General features: G+C 28.9%; 1 long non-coding RNA gene across 1 annotated transcript in view; it reads left to right on the top strand.

Moving 5' to 3' along the window:
• Nucleotides 1–20,402: 20,402 nt before the first annotated feature.
• LOC124944482 overlaps nt 20,403–21,284 on the top strand; it is a 33,698-nt gene continuing 32,816 nt past the window's right edge. The window contains exon 1 of the long non-coding RNA XR_007099899.1: nt 20,403–20,671. This is a non-coding gene — a long non-coding RNA (uncharacterized LOC124944482). The remainder of the gene's footprint in view (nt 20,672–21,284) is intronic.

Genomic DNA, 21,284 nt, shown 5'->3' on the forward strand with positions numbered 1-21,284 from the left:
CCAGACCTAGAACCGAACAATCCGAGTTCAGGACTGAACCTCCTGAATCCCAAGGCCGAACCCTTCGGTCTCTTAACCTCCAGACCACTCTTGGTTTAGACCGAGCCTAGATCGGTAAAAACAGATCCACGCCCTAGGATTCCGGTCCTAAGGCCTGTTTGATTTCACTTTTCAAAATTCAAAATTATTTTTGTAAATTTTGAACCCCAATCTAGTTTCAAATAATTCCGAAAGGTCAGAAAATTATTTTCAAATATTTTAGGAATATTTCCCAAACAAATATTTTGACTAAGGCTCTGTCTGATTTTTTTTTAAATTCTAATATTTTTCTAATATTTCTCAGGTCTTATATTTAGTCTTATATTAACGCAATTGTAAATACGCACTTTTAAATAATTGTATATAATTATTTACGAAATCTAAATCTATCATTGTTTATGACCCCAGACTACTAATTAAAGAAAATTAATGTTACAAATAAATCTTTTAATAGCCAGACTATTTTAAAAAATAAAAATGTTTTCCACGGGCATAGAGGACATAGCGTGAAAGCCATTTCCCAAACGTAACCAAATAACGAACCTTTAAGGAAACTCTGGTAAAATACGTTTATATACGTATATTTTACTGATTTTCTCCAAAATCATTTGACGACTCTGTTTTTAAATGAATAATATTTTTTTTAAAATTAATTATGTTTGATTAATTTAAACGAGATTTCAATCAAATTATCATTTGATAATAACAAATCTCATATTATTAAAATTTGATTAAAATTAATTATTTTACATAGATAATTTCAAAAGTGGTCAAGTATTGTCAAAATCTTTAAAAATAATCATTTTTAAAAAAAGATGTCGGACACGCAAACCAAGATTGAAACGCATCAAACCTTGAACCACCCCGGATCACCGTATTGTCATGTATCATCTGACACGTGCTAAGGTACAGACAAAGGCCAAGGGTTACAATATTTTTTAAAATTAAATCAAATATAATTATATTCTAAATATAAAATCCTTAACATTTTATTTTATGATATATGGATATTTAATTTATTTTTTTAAGAATAGACCAAATAGTGAAATCTAAAACACATTCTAACTCCTAATTAGAATAGAGTATATTATCAATTTATATAAAAAAATTTTACAGATGTAAATACGATTGAAGACCGTTCTAGATCCCTCTCGTCTCCACTTTAATTTAACTCGAAGACTATACACAGGATCGGTTCTGTGTAAGGGCTCACCCGAAAAAAAATCAAAAAAAAATTACTGTAAAAATGTAACATTATCCAATAATTTTTAAAAAAATTCAATTTAATTAATATTTATATATCTAATTATTAAAAAATGACAAAAACATACACTTGTTTATTTAAACTTGTATCGTTATTTTTTTTGTAAGCCAACCTAATTTTTTTTAAGCTCACCCAAACTCAGATTCTTAAATCTGTCCTTGTGTTTATTCATGTTTACCTCAATTTTTGTAACTAAATTTAGTTTTAAACATTTTCTAGTCTCTAAAAACATTGTATTCTTAAAAGTAATATTTTATTTTATAATAAAAATTTTAAATTTTAATTTTGTATAATGTTTATATAGTAACCATTCTTGTTGAAGTAAATATGTTTTTTTGGTATAGCGGTATAATATTAATACCGTACCAAAAACAATGTAGGCCGAAAATTAAGGTATATAATGTATTTATATTTTGATACTGATTTTGGTACGATATACCGTATGAATACAAAATTACATTATACCGATCGACCCTAATCAAATTAACTAAATCTAATTTGTCAAAAACAAGTTTTGTATTTTATAAAAAATAAAACAATCCTGTTTGGTCAGAAAAAGTTAATAAAAATAAATATTCTAACTTAAATTAAAAAATTTAGAAAAAATATTTCTTTTATCCATTTTTCACTTAAAAAATTTCAACTATTAAATCTTTCAAATCAAAAAAATAAAATAAAATAAAAACCTATAATTTTAATATTTTGTTAATTTAATACTCTTAACTAACCATATTTATTTATGACTATCAAATTATTTTCATTATCTTTTTTTTTTATTTATTTCAAACTTTTCAACTATGATCCAACAATTAGATTGTACTAACTATTTCTCTTTTTTATTGTTTCTGCATAACTAATCAGAGATGAGAAATAAAAACTTTGAAAGGAAATTGCAATTGAGCTCTTTCGTGTTTTCGTAAATTGCTTTGGCTGCGGCCTAACCGATAATACTCCACAATTTAGAAGAGATTAACCAATATATAATTCACATGAGATTTAAGAGGTCTAAATTTAAAAAAAAAAAATAATAAAAAAAAATCTTTCTAACTATTCTTAAATTTGTCATTTATCCAATTTAAAATTTTTCTTCAATTTAAAAAATGATTGTTATTTATTATAATTTTTAAATAACATTTTAAATCCAAATATTCAAACAGGAACAGGGTATTAGGGTTATTGTAAATTATAGATAATTTTATTTGAAAATTAGGTTATATTATATCAAACATAAATAACATCTAGAATTGCAGAGAGAGAAAACTACGCAGCCGCGGGAGGACTCCGTCAATGAAGAAGGTCATCCAATGGTGTTTGACGCTCGGATGACGGTTGAGGATTGATCTGGAGCGTCGCAAGGATGGTTTCTTGCGAAGAAAAAACCCTGAGTTCGATCCGATGTGAGACGCGAGAGTCCTCCATCCGAGCCTAGAGGCTTTGCTACAGATTGAAGGACCAGGAAATTTGGATGAAATTTCGAGACTTTCTTCTTCTTGGAGATATTGTTTTTCAGGTTTGTATTATTTTGATTAACTTATACCCAACAAATGACACTACTTGTACTATTTGGTTTGTTATGTATTGATGCAAATAAGCTAATTCCAAACAACCCTAATTGTTAAATGTTGTTTAGGCAAAAGAGGAGCTTACAGACAGCAGCCAAGACAGTTAGGATTGGAAGCATCTCCATTGAACAGATCTTGAGAGAGATTTAAACTCTCCGGGAATTCCTCTTTCCCGCCTTCATTGCATTCTACAAACCTAGGTAAGATGTTGATTCAATTTCAGATGCTATTGATTTGCTAATTTGTATGAATTGGGATGAACTTCTAGTTATAGCTCAATGTTATAGTTCTAATTGTTTGATGAATTGCTTTTATTCTTGGAGTTAGAATGTGTTTATAACTGTTAGTTTCGCCCAAAATAGATTGAATTGAATTGGATGTATTTGATGATGATTTGAATTGAATTGGAACATATTTTGAAAACAGAATTTCAAATTGCAGTTTCCAGAATTAGGAAATGTTAAAACTTGATGTTCTAGATTCATATTAATGCTTATCACGTACCGATCTATAGAAATGACTCTCTTGCATGTCAATAAATATGATATTTATCTTATTAGGAAACTAGACAACGATATCTCTAAACCTTGAATGATCATGTAATTATTTGTTTGGGGAAGAGTTTTGTTAATTGGTGATCCATGGTTATGATGGAGCCATTGATCAATTTTTGAGATTAAGTTGATGGATTTTCTCTACTAGGTTTACTGCATGTCAATGTACATTCGTTTTTTAGAAGGTCAACTTTTTATTAGAACAAGAAAGAACACAAATAAGCGTTCAATTATTACATAAAACGATGGGGACACAAAAAAAAATAGGGAAAGAAGAACATAAAAAAGGTAAATAACAATGTGTATTCTACATACTACATGTACAAAATTTCATTTCAATTAGATCAAATGTATTCATTTTAGACTTTATTTGTTTCTTTATCTCTGTATTAGTTCACATTATTTTAATAATCTATTTTTTTTTCCTTATTTAGGTGTTCCATACTCTCCTAGTTTGGAATCAGCTTAATGCCTAATTGTTGTGTATTTATGCAACCAGGAAATGATGAAGAAGAACACATTGAATTGATCGGAATGAAAGATACGACAGATTCTTGAGCTTCGTGAGCTTCGACAGCCATGCCTCGGCTCCAATGGACCCTACAACTCTATGTAAGATGTTGATTTCAATTTCAGCTAGAATTAATTAATCAGCTAATTTGTATGAATATAAATGAAAATCTAGTTTTAGTTCAATGCAATTGATTCTTTGATTGATGAATTGCTTCTATTCTTGAGTTTGAATGTGTTGATTAACTGGGTTGCTCTGTTCAAAATTGATTGATTGATGGATGCATATGATGTTGATTTGATTTGCATTGGGAGCAATATTTGAAAACAGATTTTCATATTTCATTCCAAATTTAGGAAAATGATAAAATTCCTAGTAAATGCTTATCACATACCAATGTATAGGAAATGACCTCTTTGTGCATGAAAGAAACACAGTATTTAACTTATTAACAAACTAGACAACGCTAGTCTAACCCTTGAATGACCAAGTCATTATTTTCTTGAGAAATACTTGTGTTAATTGGTAATCCATGGTTAAGATAGCGACCTTAATCTATTTAGAGGTTAAACTGCTCAATTTTCTCATACTTGTTTATGCTTCTCGTAGATGGTCTTGTGACGTCAATTTGAATTATAACAGATACTTTATAGTGTTTAGTCTTTCTTTTTCAAGTTTGTTGGTCAATCTTGTTTATTAATGACGTTTTAATATTTAGAGAACAAAAAGACAATGAGGCATCCAGGACTCTAGGTTATAGGTCAACTTAAATGTTCTTAAACTAGTTTATGACTTAACTCCCATGTTCATTGACCTATATTAATTTTCCAGAACATAATAAATTCAGGTTCTAAGTCAGAAAGAAAATTGAAAGAATTTAGAAGAATAGAGAGAGCTTGAATACATCATGAAACCAATTTCAGCCTATAGTTTGTCTGCAATCCTTTGAAGGACCATCTCCTATCTTCTTTACACATGCAACCAAAGTCTTTATCCTGATTATTGTTTTTCTCTATTATGACATTGTTTGTTTCAAACTATGATTTTAGTGTGTTTTGGCTTGGACCAAGAACATTGATCAGCTCAGACTTCATATAAAGTTCTTGATTCCCATTCTAAGATAATTTTATTCTTTACTTTCATTTTTTTACATACCTGAAACTTAAATACATGAAACTTAAAAGGCAAAATAACAATTACTTTATTCTCCTTTTTTCTAACTTTGAATTACTTCGGTTGATATATGCATCTGAATTATCAAAATAATAATTCTGCAACCATAATGTAATGTATAAAGTTTAGAAACATTGTGGAAGCTAAACAATGTTTTCTAAATTTTCACAATTTTTCATTTGTACATTTCATCATGTCGTCGAATTGTATTTTGGAAAATTAGATGCATATAAACCATGAATCACTAATAAGAAGCATTCTAATAAGTTTAAAATAAAATTTTCTTTTTTTACTTCTAAATTTGAAGTTATAAAAAAGGTAATATCAAGAGGTATACAAAAAAAATGTTTATTCAAGAATGGGGATTAAGAATGAAATCTAGTCTCAATTGATTGAAATTATTGGTCATAGCCAAAACATAAGAAACAAATAATGTCTATAAAGAAAAATAAAGATCAAATACTCATTTGGTTGATGTTTTTCAACAAAATAGAAGCATGTTATTGGAAGGATTACACACAAGCTCTAGGTTAAAATTGATTTCATTAAGTTATCCAATTCTTTGGCTCTTCTAATGTTTTTCATTTTCATTTTTGACTTAAAATGTAAAATGTTTCTAGAAAATTAATTATGTCTAATGAATATGGTAGTTAAGTCATAATTTTTTTGAAAGAACTTTTAAGTTTTCCAACATAATAACCTAAATGTGTCATAAATAAACAAGATTGTCGGACTCTCTGACATTCCTAAACTCAATTCTACAATTCCGCATAACACCCTCATCCTACCCTTATTAGAAATCATCGAAAAACCCGTCTCCTCTGCTCATAATTATATTATGCAATCTAACCTCCCGAACATCATCAACATAACCCAAACAAGAATAAATGCGTTCTAAGATGTGTCTCCTTTGAGACTCTCATGTACACATCGATTAGGCATTGGCGTCAACCATGTGAATTTCGGCGACAGAGATTATCGAATTGGAAGTAGAAACAACCCAAAGATTAAAATAATCTTGATGTACTCACAACATTCACCTAGGCCTCGCAGATATAAGACTGCTAACAAAGTAGTCCCAAAAACTTCAGCCACATTTTCACAAAATGGGACATTCAATGATAAAATAGACACGATTGTGTGTGTGGGTTGATCCTAATCTAATCAACGAGGTCCATTTTGCATAAAAGTGAAGGAGGTAATACATTTTACATGCTCATTCTACTTGACATTGACACCTCATTCCTTAATATCATCACAAGAGGAATTAAGTTTTATGCTTCCAATCATTTCGAAAGACATTGAAATACACCTTTTGATATCATTTCCCTCGTACATAGTTTGATTTTGGCATGTCAACATTAAGACTGAGATGGTACTGTATGATTAGAAGAAACGACTTTAAATGGATAAATTTGAATGTCAACGGACATTCATAAAATATTTTGATTTTGGAATACAATACTTTCCTAGTTTGGAAGCCGCCTAAATTTCCTAATTGTTTTGTATATTTGCAACCCGAACATGATTACTTTATCACCTGAAGATCATATTAAATGATCTGAATTCCTAATTGTTTTGTATCTTTGCCACCAGAACCATGGGTTGGGTCTGCCCTAGCCCATGGGCTTGCTGGGTAAGTATCCCATGGTCTTGCTGAGTTTACACCTGAGCCGACTCTGAACTAAATTCATACCCAATTCTAACTTCAAACCAAGAAGTGTTTCCAAATAGGTCCAAATTTATTGTTAGTTTGTGTAAGCTTAATTGAAACTCTCTACTACTACATATTATGACTTTGAATTGACGTAAAATTACTATATATGACATATCCTCGTCCATCATCATATTCTGAGTAGTGAATTCACTGTCCATAACGATCTGCTGAATATTATTCGTAAAAATCCATTTAAATAAGTAATGGAATGTTGTGAAGTAGAATATTAGAGTTAGATTGCAAAAATTGAGAAATGTGTGATATTTTTGATTCATTAAAAATAAAAACGAAGATATGCAAACTAAATATTTGTTATTATAGGAGAACGGAAATTTTATGACAAAGCTTTTATTGTGACGGATAAATAGCTTTAAGATGGCAACATTTATGATGAATAATATATTATTTATTTGGAAAGCTAGGTTTAATAAATAGAATTTTAGGGAGAGAAGGTTACTCAGCCGTGGTAGAATTTATGGTGAATGTCCGTGAAGAAGGTCATCCGACGGTGTTTGACACTAGGATGACGGTTGAGGGTTGATCTGAGCGTTGCAACAACGATTTTTGCAAGAAAAACCCTGGAGTTCTTATGTGAGACGCGATATATGCATCCTTTCTCCATCTGAGCCTAGAGGCCTTTGATACCGATTGAAGGACCTTGAACAGATCTTGAGGCATCTACTACTATGTTGCCGAAAGAATACAATTTGTGAAGTGCTTCTTAAAATCCAGAAGACAGCGATCTTCGTGAGCTTCTCAGCAGCAATGCCTCGGCACCAAAGTACAATCAAACCTAGGTAAGATGTGGTGATCAATTCAGATGCTCTGATTAGCTAATTGTATGAATTGGGATGAAATTATAGTTATGTTCAATGTTATCGGTTTTTTATTCTTTTGCTTGAAAAGGACTAATTGTTTGATGAATTGCTTTTATTCTTGTGTTAGACATGGGGTTGATTAACTGATAGTTTCGTCCAAATAGGTTGATTGAATGAAAATGTATTTGATGATGATTTGAATTGAATTTGTACACTATTTTGAAAACAGAATTTCCAATTGCATTTTCCAGAATTAGGAAATGTTAAACTTGATGTATAGATTCAATTAATGCTTATCATGTACCAATATATAGAAATAACTTCTTTTGCATGTCAATAAATGTGCTATTATCTTTATCAGAAACTATAAAATTCTTTGAAGCCTTGAATAATTAAGTAATTATTTTTCTTTGAGGAAGGGTTTTGTTAATTAGTTATATCCATGGTTAAGATTGAGACATTGATCGATATTGGGATTAAGTTAATGTGTTTTCTCATACTTAGTTTCCTGCATCTCGTGGATTAGGTCTTGTGACATAAATATTGGATATAACATTACGCCTTATAGGGTTTTGTCTTTCTTTTTCAAATTGGTGCGACGATCTTGTTTATTATTGAAGTTATATTAGTTTGAAGAAAAAAAAAGAAGACAATCAGGTGTCTAGGCTATGATATTGGTCATCTTAAATGTTCTTTAAAACTAGTTTATGACTTGACTCCCATTATTATTTGACCTAATCAATCTTCCAGAATCATCTTAATTCAGTTTTTAAGTCAAAAAGAAAATGAAAAACATTTAGAATAGAAAAGAAGTTTGGAACAACATCAATACAATGATAAAAAAAATCAATTTTAGCCTATAATTTGTCTGCAATCCTTTCAAGGGCATCTCCTATTTGTGTTTAAAACAGCAATCACTTTATTATCTTCTTCATTCCCATTCTCGACTCCATGTTGAGTTCTTCATTTCATTCTCAGATAAACCTTTCTTTTTTTGCCTGACTTTTGAGATGTTGCTTCTTTTGGACAGTATGTGGCTTTATTCTTTTTCATACCTAAATCTGGAAAAATAAAAATAAGATATTTTATACCAGACTTGTTAGAATATTTTTTTTCACTTCGAATACCTTTAGTTGATATATGCACTGAATTACCAAAATAACAATTCTTCAACATTATGTAATGTAAAAAGTTCAGTAAACATTGGGGAAGTTAAATGAAACAAGTTTCTTTAAGCATGCTCATCATAATCTTTTGTTACATTTGTTTATGAGATTTGGACTGAAAAAAATATAAAGTGTTTGATAGGCATGAAAAATGATTGTGACATGTGAATCAAAGCTTGATTGTGATGTGTTCAATAATCAAAGTAAAAGCTAGTTTATATACACATCGAATCAATTTAATTCTAGGCTAAAAGTCTCATATTTAAACTCAAGTGTTGATTGGGAAAATCTGTAAGAATGACTTGCCTAACTTTGTTTTGGTTTAATTAAAGATTTCTTTCTTTCCATTTGTGTTACTCAATCAATTGCATAACTGTATATTTGCTAGTCATTGTTGTATTTTCTAATGCCTTTTTCATTTATTAAAGTAATGCTCTGATTTTTCCAAAAAATAAATACAGTCCAGGAAACAAATTCTATAAGGATAACACCCCAACTTGTTTCGTTGAACAAGAAAAGTTCTTAATAGAAATGATTTGATCTCAGAGTAGTTTGTCAATTCAATAAATCAATTTTGAGACTCCAATCCAAGTTCTTAGTTACTTGATTAGACAAATCATATCAATCTACTAATAAAGTCCTAATTCATTGAATTTTATCACAAATCTACTTATTTATACCACAAACAAAATAGATGTGAAAAGGAAAAATAAAAAAACACGTACTTGGTAGTTTCTTTGATGAATCATTTGTTGCAACTTGATTTAACGAAATTGCAGAGGCGCACCATGGATTTCCATCCAATACATCATAAACATCCTTATCAAAAAATTTCGGCAGCTTAATCAACTGTCTTTCTTGGCTGTCATGTTCCAGAATGATTTATCCTCATCTTCTTCACGATTCTCTCATTTTAATCTTTCTGAAAAGTTCCATTAACCTACTCCACCTATTTTGGCATTGAATCGCTCCTCTTTTTCATGCCATTCTTAGTGCAGAAGGATGAGATGACCTCCCATTTTGATGCAAGAATTACATTAGATCTCTGTTCTCCGTTTCTCCTCAGGTTTTCTTCCGCGAATTTACCCTCTATGAGCACATGGGTCTCTCTTATACTCCATTTGGGATGTTGTGGTCTTTTAGAAACTTCTGCAATCTCTTGAATCTCGACTTGTATTTCAGCACTGTGGTCTGTTGAATGAAGATTATTTGTCGGCGATTCATCCGTTTTTGACGCCATAGAAGGGTGAGTTCAAAACCCTAAGGTGTTTTTTATGAAATGAAAAAAGTTTAACAAAATTTGCATAAAAGATATTGAGTTTTTGGGTTTGAATGACCCTTTATTATTTATAATCTTTTATTTTTTTTTATATCATTATCTTTTATAATCATGTCATTCATATCTTATTTAGGTAAAAGTTATTTTTATAAATTTAATTATAAATTGATGTTTTGAAAATTATTAATTTTTTCAACTTTATAAATTTGCTTAATTTTACTTATTTCAATTTTATAAGAGTTAAGTTTCTAAATTATTTTTCTTGGTTTAATCCCTTCAACAAATAATATAGTTGGAATTATCCCTATTTAATTTTAATTTTAATTTCATTCACAGTTCACTTCTAACCAAAATATATACTTATTTCAATTTTATAAGAGTGAAGTTCTAAATTGATTTTCTTGGTTTAAGCCCTTTAACATATAATATAATTGAAATTACCCCCATTTAATTTTAATTTTAATTTCATTCACAGTTCACTTCTAACCAAACACATTTTTTTTAAAACAAATTCCAACTTGCCTTTCTTAATTACTCGGTAAGTTGTTTGGAATGTGTAGAGCATTTTTTACTGATATTAAGTTCAAGTGAAATGATTTATTTTTCACTATAGTGATTATTTTTGGCCTAGTTGGAGTTAGTTCTTTCTTTTACTATATTTTTATAATAATGTTATTTTCTTTGTAAAAAATGTAAATATTTAGCTCCTATGAAGTAGGCTTAATATATTATGGACATCTTTTTTTTATATTTTTTTTCCGTGATTTTACACACATTATACACATTACTTAAAAATAACTCGGCCCACACAGGCAAGGCTGTCAAAATTGATAGTTTTACGTAGAATCGTTAGCCAGTTGTAACTCGTAAAATCTAGAGTGTATATGAAATCGTAAAGTTTAATTTGAAAAAATATTAGTTATATATTATTATTATTTATATATAATTAAGTGTTTTATATTTAGCTAATTTTAAAATATTATATATTTTAATATAAAATTAATTAAAATAATAATAAGTAAATAATACTATACAAAATTATATTTACAAAATTAATTATATTAATTTATTTATTTAAATAATAATTACTTTTTTTAAATTTAAAATATAAATTTGTTTTTTTATAGTAAAAATCGTAAAATCGAAAGTATTACTAAATTCGTAAAATCTTATTATCATAAATTTAAAATCGTAAGAGTTTACCGATTTAAGAGTTTACTTAAGATCAGACTCGTTAACCTAATGTGAAATTGTAAAATCGTAAGATTTAGAGTCAACTCGAAATTTTAACAATTTTGCACCCAGGGTACAAGTTATTTCAATGATTTTTTTTTCTTTATTTATTTCTTATTGTAACATGTGTGAACTTTGCTCAGTATTTGGTCATATTATTTATAAAATTAATCAAAGTATTTGAAGATGTTTTTTCTTTTATAGAGAAATAAACCGTGTGCCAAGGAGACCAATATAAAGTGGTGTGTGACAAGAAAAATAGTGACGAACTATTTTGGTTTTCATAATTTTTTTTCAATTATGTAAAGATTTCTTAGTTCTCAATTTTTGTTACTCGATTTTTTTATATCTTCTTTTTACAAATTTTTTAAATTGTTGTATTCATTTATTAAAATAAAGCTTTATTTTTTCAGAAAAAAAAACTGTTCAAGAATCACCTGCCTACTGTGATTCTCTCTTTCTCTTCAAATCGAGATCTGTTTCTTTTTTTCCAAAATGAACCGCTTTTTCTAGAAAATAACCACCTCTGTTCTAACCAAATCAGTTAACTGATTTTTTTTGTTTTTTCAAAATGAACTAACCCCTCTTTGAAATAACCGTTCCGCCTTTTAGTTTGAAGGAAAAAGTTGAAATAAAAAAATCCCTCCTCCTTTATTCCTAAAAAAAATCTCCTTGACACGGGTTGACTCGCTGGTTACGAATCGACTCGCCGATTTGACTCATTTTCCAGTTTTTCGCCATTTTGAATATCCTCTGTAGATAATTGCAAACAGAAATATTATATTCAAAATTAATAATTTTTCAAAACGAAGGATTTGAACGGGTTATAAGTTCTAGAAATCGAGTCGTTCTGAAAATGATGTTTTGACCCATATACAAGCTCCGAAATGACCCTTCTGTACATTTTCTCTAACAACAATATTATACTCAAACTTCACCTTTTTTCGTTCCGGTCATTTTGAAAGTACCGGCACTCGTGACTTAAGTATTTTGAAATTCAACGTTTAAACTATTGTTTTCAGATTGGTTTTCAAATACATTTTTATGTTTTTTTTTCACTACCAATAAACAAGTATGGGCATTATATTAGACCGGGATATTTATTTGATACACAAGGTATAAAAATAGGGTGTACAACTATGAAATCATATTTAATGTTTATAAAATGAGTTTCATCTAATGAGAAAAAATCAAATCAAACAATAACAAATATTAAATTATAATAAAAAATTAATTTATAATAAAGTCTTACTAGCTGGTGGTCTTGGTGTAGACTAATTTGGTGCAAAAGGAATATTCATATTCCTCAAGAGGATAACACCATGCATTCCAATTATAATATTTATTATTATTCTCTAATGATATTTGTCCACATAATATAATTGGTATTATAAGGAGACTCAATTATAAGGCAGTGGTAGTGGTAGTGGTGGTGACGATGTTGGTCGCCAAGGAGGTTTGTGAAGACCGACGAGGAAAACTAGTTCTTGTGATCTGTGAAAGGAATCCTCCGGCGTTGGTTATTTACAATAAGTCTTCGGTTCTGATTATTGGCAAAAAGGCCTTGTGAGATACTGATTATTATTCGTCTAAGAACCTAATAAAGATTAATATATGAACTTACAAAATCAACTTAACAATAATAAAGCAAAATAATTTAAAAAAGAGTTTAACCTAATAGGGAATAGGAATAGGCTAGACTATTAGACTTCTTATTTAACATATATTTGCATCTAATTAACTATTCTCAAATGCTATATGATCCAAGGAGAACCTTTTGCCACCATTTCAAAGAAATACCCTTGTTAAGGAAGTTTAGATAACAACCTTGAACTTTAACATTTTATACTTTATCCTATTTAATAAGGTGAGAATGGAGACTCAAACAAACCTTAGAGAAAGTTATAAAAGTACTCCATAAACAAATAGAAAACGGATAAACAAAAGAAATCAACTAAACCAAGTTTTAGTTGGTTGCCATTTATTGCCAATCCTGATCGGTTTGGTTGGATATTTTAGCTTAAAATGGATGGTTTAACTAACCATCGTTTATATAAATTTTTATGTTTTAATAATTAAAAGTTACAGATTTTGGTAAAATCTATTTAGGTTAGAGTTTGAATTTTGAAAACTTTATACATATATTATTTAAGAAATTAGGTAACTTTTTTTATTTAGAATTTAACTAAATTATTTTAAGAAAAAATAAAATCAAGGCTGGATTTAGGTTTGGAAAAAATAAAATTATTTAGAAATTATTTTTTTAAATATTTTATTATAATATTAATTTAAATAAATAACGATTCTAAAAATATGGTAAGTGTATATTAATAATTATTAAATAAATAAAACTCAAGTGTTTCCACTAATTGATAGTTCTAAATATATATAGTTCTAAATATATATATTATATATATATATATATATATATATATGATGATAAACATTTAAATAATTTGTGAAATTGTTATAAATCATTTATATAAGGTAAATCTATTTAATAATGAAATTAATGAAAAAAATAATTCATAATAAAATAATTAAAAAATAATAAATGGAATTAAAATTAATATTTAATGTGTCCCTTTTTTTGTTTTTATTTATTTAAATGTGAACTAGTTTATTTATTCAACTATTTAATAATATTGAATAAATAATATTTTAAATACAAATTTGTTTAAATTTAAATAGTTTTGAATAAAAATGATATAAATGAGTTTAAACTTTTTTTTATTAATTATTATGCAAAATGATAAAATGAGAGTTTTATTCCTTAAAAACGGCATGACACACTAAAACAACCCAACTTTAAGGTTAAAATCTAAAATCCAAACAACAATTCACCTAGTGTATAGATTTTGACATTAATGTTTGTTTTAGTGTGTCATGTCATATGCATGTTGTTTTAGGTCTCTTATTGTTAGTGTGTGATGCCATTGTGCCATTTTTTAATGATTTTTTTCTCACATTTGTAACTTTCTTGGTTAATGAATAAATCTTTCATTCATATCCATTTGCAAATAATAATAAAAAATATTTAATATTGATATTATTTTATATTCAATCCATTTTTCTCTAACTAATCTATTTCTTAGTTTATTTATATAGTTATTTTATTTTATAGTTTTTTAATATTTAATTGGAATTAAGATTTATTTTTCAACCAAACACTTCAAAATCTTAGGTACTTTAATATTTGATTTTTGTATGTTTTATAAGTGGATAAAATATATTTCAGTTTATACTAGGCATTTTATATATGTAATACATATGATTGATATAAAACTAATTTAAAAAATATAAAACAATAGGAGCTATTTTTAGAAGTTACTAAACAAATTAATATTTTTTTATTATTTTGAAACTATCTCCTGATTATTGTAGCCGAAATATAATTTAAATTAATATATATATTATTAACTATTTTTTATAAATAAAATTTTACCTATTCAAAACTATTTAAATTTAAATTCATTTTATTAAATTTAATTAATTATTATTTAATTTTTTCATAATTAGATTTACCTTATATAAATGATTAAAAATATATATATTTATTTATTATATATATATAAAACTTTCAAAAATCAAACTCAAACATAAATAGATTTCGGTAAAAATGGTAACTTTTAATTTATTAAAAATTATTATATATATATATATATAGATATATATATATATATATATATCTATATATATATTATATATATATCATTGGTTAAACAACCCCATTTTTTAAGTTAAAACTATCCACTGTCCAATCAAAACCGGTGGTCAGGTTGGCAAAAATGTCAACCAACAAAAACTCTGTTAGGTCAATGTTTTTTGTTTGTCCATTTTTCGATTTTGTTTATCCTCTAAGTTTGTTTGAGTCTCCATTTTCACCTGATTAGATATGATGAAGTATAAAATTTTAAGGATCAAGGTTGTTTGAACTTATCTAAGTTTTTTTATAAGGTCATACTTTTAATATGGTGCAAAGGTTCTCCTTGGAACATAATAACATTTAGGAGTCGTTAATTAGATGCAAATATATGTCAGATTGGTCGGGTGGCTCACTATTTAGAATTCTAATCGTCTCGTCCGTCTGTTGTAACATATAAGACGGAATTTTGTTTAGTGGAAGAGTCGAGTCCATGTTTGGTATGACTTATGGAGGACACTTAGTGTGAAAAGTCTTATTTGGCAGTTTATTCTCGAGTTGATCACATACATGCTATATGTAAGGAGACCACCAATGTGAGATATTTTATATTCGATGATCAACGTTAGAATTGAGGTGGAATCAAGCCCACCCTAAAAAATAAAAATTTACATTACAAATGCGGATACCAACTGAAAATCATACTCATATACTATAACTAATATTCAAACATTTAGATCTACTAACATTGATATCTTTAGCGAAGCCATAAAATACTGGTCATGTTTAGCATATATTCATATATACATGTTTCTCAATACAGCCAAACGAAGCTACAACAAAGTAAGCTAACTCCACAACTATCATGATTCTATACAAGCTTATATACATTTGCTATTTAGACATCCAAGTAAAGATCACAAAAATATAAGCAAAGTGAATAAACAAAAAGACAAGTTAAGCCCATCGGTCTTGGTCCTTCTTTCCACACTCATCCCATCAGATTGCTCCCCTGCAAGACCCATCAGATACCTATTCAAAACTATTTAAATTTAAAATTCATTTATTAAATTTTAATTAATTTTTACTATTAGTTTTTTTTCATTAATTAGATTTACCTTATATAAATGATTTAAAAATATGTAAATTAATTTATTATATATATATAAAGCTTTCAAAAATCAAACTCAAACATAAATAGATTTTGGTAAAATCTTATAACTTTTAATTTATTAAACATTAATATATATATATATAAATAATATATAAATAAAAAAAAAAATGATCATTTGGTTAAACCATCCATTTTTTAGTTAAAACTATCCACTATCCAATCAAAACCGATGGTCAGGTTGGCAATAAATGACAACCAACAAAAACTCTGTTAGGTCAATGATTTTTGTTTGTCCATTTTTCGATTTTGTTTTATCCTTTAGGTTTGTTTGAGTCTCCATTTTCACCTGATTTGATATGATGAAGTATAAAATGTTAAGGATCAAGGTTGTTTGAACATTATCTAAGTTTTTTTTAACAAGATCATACTTTTAAAATGGCGCAAAAGGTTCTCCTTGGAAACATAATAACATTTAGAGTCGTTAATTAGATGCAAATATATGTCAGATTGGTCGGGTGGTTCACTATTTAAGAATTCTAATCGTCTCGTCTGTTGTAACATATAAGACGAAATTTTATTAGTGGAAGATCGAGTCCATTTTGGTATGACTTATAGGAGGACATTAGTGTGAAAAAGTCTTATTTGGCAGTTTATTCTCGAGTTGATCACATACATTGCTATATGTAAGGAGACCACCATATGTGAGATATTTACATTCGATTCAATAATTTACTAACCGAATAAGATGTGTTAGAAAGTTTACGTTGATGGTGAGAAGTGGAAGATCAACATTAGATTTGAAGTGGTATCAAGCCCACCCTGAAAAAATAAAAATATTTACATTATAAATGCGGATACCAACTGAAACATCCCTACTCATACACTATCACTAATTTCAAACACTTAGATCTACTAACATTGATATCTTTAACAGAAGCCATAAAATACTGGTCATGTTTAACATAAAATTCATATATACATGTTCTCAATACAGCTAAAAGAAAACACAACAAGTAAGCTAAACTCCACAACTATCATGATTCTATACAAGTCTTATATCATTTGCTATTTAGACATCCAAGTAAAGACAACAAAATATAAGCAAAGTGAATAAACAAAAAGACAAGTTAAGCCCATCGGTCTTGGTCCTTCTTTCCACACTCATCCCATCAGATTGCTCCCCTGCAAGATCCAATCCTCAAGTGTATAATAACTACGCTTGTGTGACAATCCCTTGTTTTTAAAAATTTAATTCACTATTTATTTTTCTAATTCTAAAAATATACCAAGTAGTACGCTAATCTATCAGTTTCATTAATAATTTTGCCAACAGAATTCAAGCCCATCACAATTTTCAATTCATGGAAACCAATCCATGATGATGGGTCACTCCGACATTGAGATTGTTGAATTGTGGAGTGATAAGGTGTCTATGGCCTCTCGTGGATGAAAGGATATAAATTTGTTGAGGTGGGTCCATTGTTACATTCTTTTTGAAAATGTTGTAATGTCTTAGTTAAATTGGGTGAACTTGTAGTATTTAAAGCTTCGATCAAGATATCAGCCTTCTTTAGCCAAAGTACTACCCATCCCTTTTCATCATGGTCTCACACCCAATCTACTAAGTTTCACCTTACCATAATAAATTAATTTTATCATTTGACGGTTGTTGGTAAGCATGTCCTTGGACGGTTAGGGTAGTGTGTTTAAGGAAACATTGAGCTATTATTCTTGTAATCTGAGAAACATTTAACGACAAAGTCATCATTGTGGATATATTTGTAGCGTCATTATTATGACATTAGAAGAGGTTAGTATTATGATTCATGTGAACTCGGATGAAAACCAATATTTTTTTGAAGACCTCCTAGCTTGATGAATTTGTACGTTTGCGTGTTTAGTCCTTACTTGTGGGGGCAGCAGATCTGCTGTTGCAGATTTGGTGCTCCACCCTACACCACCTTCACAAAAATGGTTATTTTATATAAGTCAAAATTAATGAAGAGAGAATGAAAAGTCAATATATATTTTAAAGGTGGTGTAGGGTGGAACACCAATCTGCAACAACAGATCTGGGGTGTACTTGTGGTCCATTTGTTCAACATACCCCACTTTTGTAAGTTTATTGGTTATGTTTATCTCATAAAAGTCAGGTTTTATAATGACCATATTCAAACCCTAATATGTCATTTTCACGTGCTCATATTCATTAAATATGTATGAATGTTTTAAGAAAAAAAGTTAATAATATTTATGATGTGTGTAAATCAAAATAGAAAGAAAAACAATACATTTGAAAACTAACTAAATTCATTTGAAAATATTTGCAAATATATTCGGAACTATAAGAAGTAGCTCATATACATCCAGAATAAGTCTATTCGGGCAAATCTGTATTTAAGTTCATTGGTGAATCAATAATTTTTTATAATTAATTTGTGTAAGCCTAATTGAAACTCTTACTATTGCAGGATTATGACTTTGAATTGATGTAAATTTATTATCTGTATCCTCGTTCATCATATTCGATGTTTTGTATGTAATGATTGTTATCAAGTAGGAATAGTTATGAAGGATTGTAAAAATTTATGAAGACTTGATATTTTTATTAATGAACAAATAAAATAAAGATACGTTAGTATAGTAAAACGGAATTTTATGACGACGCTTTTATTTGTTGATGGATACATTCCTATAACCTTTAAAGCGACAAACTATTATTGTGAATATTAAATTATATATTTGAAACTAGGTTACATAAAATAGTTAATAACTCGACCGAAAAAAAATACAAGATTTCACTCCCCTCTCCATTGGAATAGATCTTGAGGTACATAGTGATAGAGATTTAAACTCTCCGAGAATTCATTTTACTTCAATTCTTATTCTTTGATTTGGTTGAACCTCGATGTGGAGCTTTTTCATTCGAGACATCCTTCTTTTTTTGGGAATGACTTATTGTTATTTAATTAAAATCCTAAAGGGAAGAGAGATACAAGAGTTTTGAATTAAGACAAAACATACCTTTGTCCTAATTTTGAAAATAAACAAATCTATGAATTAAAAGGAAATAACAAGTTTCAACATTAGAAAATACAGCAAACAAAAACAAGAACAATTTTTTTTTAAAAAAAAAAATTGGAAACATCATGAGTACCCAACAACCATCAAGCAAGCATCCATTATATTCTCACTTTAAATATTGCGTTCTTTGTGATTTTATCAAACAAAATCCTCCATCTTTGACAAAGTCCCAATTCTCAATAGTGATTGATGTTCTTCTCTATGTGTTAATAAGAGATAGACCCACAACAACATATCATCCATACTTGGTCTTCATTTCTTGTTCTAGAGAAAACTGTAGCATTTCTCTCCATCCAAAATATACACAAGACATCCTTAAAAGCATTTTGAATAAATTGGACTTAAATGAGTTTCCTTTAGTCTTTGAAAGCAACCAAATTTATAATACCACTTCAATCAACTAAGTGAGTTTATAAGCTCAAATTGTCGACTAACTTACCCAAAGAACTTAGTGAACTTTACATTAACTAAATAAATGAGAAATCGACTCATCGCAATATATGCATAGGACACAACTAGTGTTAGAGATGATCATGAAACCTGCTCAATCGATCTCTAGTCATCAACCTACCTCTATAAACCAACCAAATAATCTGATGTCGATGTATGATCCTAGAAGACCATACGATGTGATACCACTAAACAATTTGCTCTTTAGAGCGAATACACTGCCATACCGAACTAGAATTAAATTGTTATTGATTTCAACCTTCCATTCATGCACATTGGCCCTTTTGGAAAGTTTATACGGTTGACAGTCTGAATGATTCTTGTCCCATCCGAATTTTACCTTAGAATATAATTGCATTAGACTTCCATAACATCATGCACAGTAGTCAGTTGCTGCTCTCTTCTTATTCTAATGTTTCTGACTTGATAACTCATAAGAAGGGAGGCTCCTTTGAACCACGGATCATGCCAGAATAGAGCGTTTCTTCGATCGTCGAATTTGACTTGTTATAACATTCCCACACTTTGTTTCAGTAATTTTTTTAGTGACCAAGGTCTTCAGTAAAAATTAATTTGAGATTTAAGGAGACCTAAATTTGACAAAATCCATAATATTATTAAATTTTTATTTATCCCATTTAAAATTCAGTTTAGAGAAAGATGGTCAAACAATTTTTTTTTTATCAAGATATCCAATGGGTATTGGGGTTAATGTGAATTATTAATAACTTATTTATAAATTAGGTTATATCTAATTATAGGAAAACTCCGGTCCGCAAATAGATATCAATTAGGTTTTCACTCTCTCTAGAATTGTAGAAAGAGAAAACTGCGCAGCCGCGGGAGGACGCTGTCCGTGAAGAAGCTCATCCGATGGCGTTTGACGCTCGAATGACGGTTGAGGGTGATCTGGAGCGTTGCAACGATGGTTTCTTGCGAGGATAAACCCTGAGTTCGATCCGATGTGATACGCGAGAGTTTTCCATCCGAGCCTAGAAGCCTTTCGATGTGGAGCTCCAGTGATCTTTCGAGACTTTCTTCTTCTTGGAGATATTGTTTTTCAGGTTTGTATTGCCTGTTCTATTCATTTTGATTAACTTATACCCAACAAATGACACTACTTGTACTATTTTGGTTTGTTTATGTATTGATGCAATAAGCTAATTCCAAACAACCCATAATTGTTAAATGTTGTTTAGGAAAAAGAGGAGCTTATAGACAGAAGCCAAGACAGTCTTTCAGTAGCTCTCCAAAATTTCAGTCAAGGATTTGGAAAGCATCTCCATTTTAAACTCTCCGGGAATTCCTTTTCCCGCCATCATTGCATTCTAATGCTATTGTTGCCGAAAGCTAGATGACATGCGATCTTCGTGAGCTTCAGCAGCTAGGTAAGATGTTGATAAAATTTCAGATGCTATTGATTTGCTAATTTGTATGAATTGAGATTAAATTCTTGTTTTAGCTAATTGTTTTAGCTAATTGAGATTAAATTTCAATGTTTTCAGTTTTTTATTATTTGATGAAAGGACTAATTGTTTGATGAATTGCTTTTATTTTGAGTTGGAATGTGTTGATTAACTGTTTATTCGCCCAAATAGATTGATTGAATGGAATGTATTTGATGATGATTGAATTGAATTAGAACATATTTTGAAAACAGAATTTCAAATTGCATTT

Source organism: Impatiens glandulifera, chromosome 7 (assembly GCF_907164915.1).
Source record: "Impatiens glandulifera chromosome 7, dImpGla2.1, whole genome shotgun sequence".
NCBI classification, from domain to species: domain Eukaryota; kingdom Viridiplantae; phylum Streptophyta; class Magnoliopsida; order Ericales; family Balsaminaceae; genus Impatiens; species Impatiens glandulifera.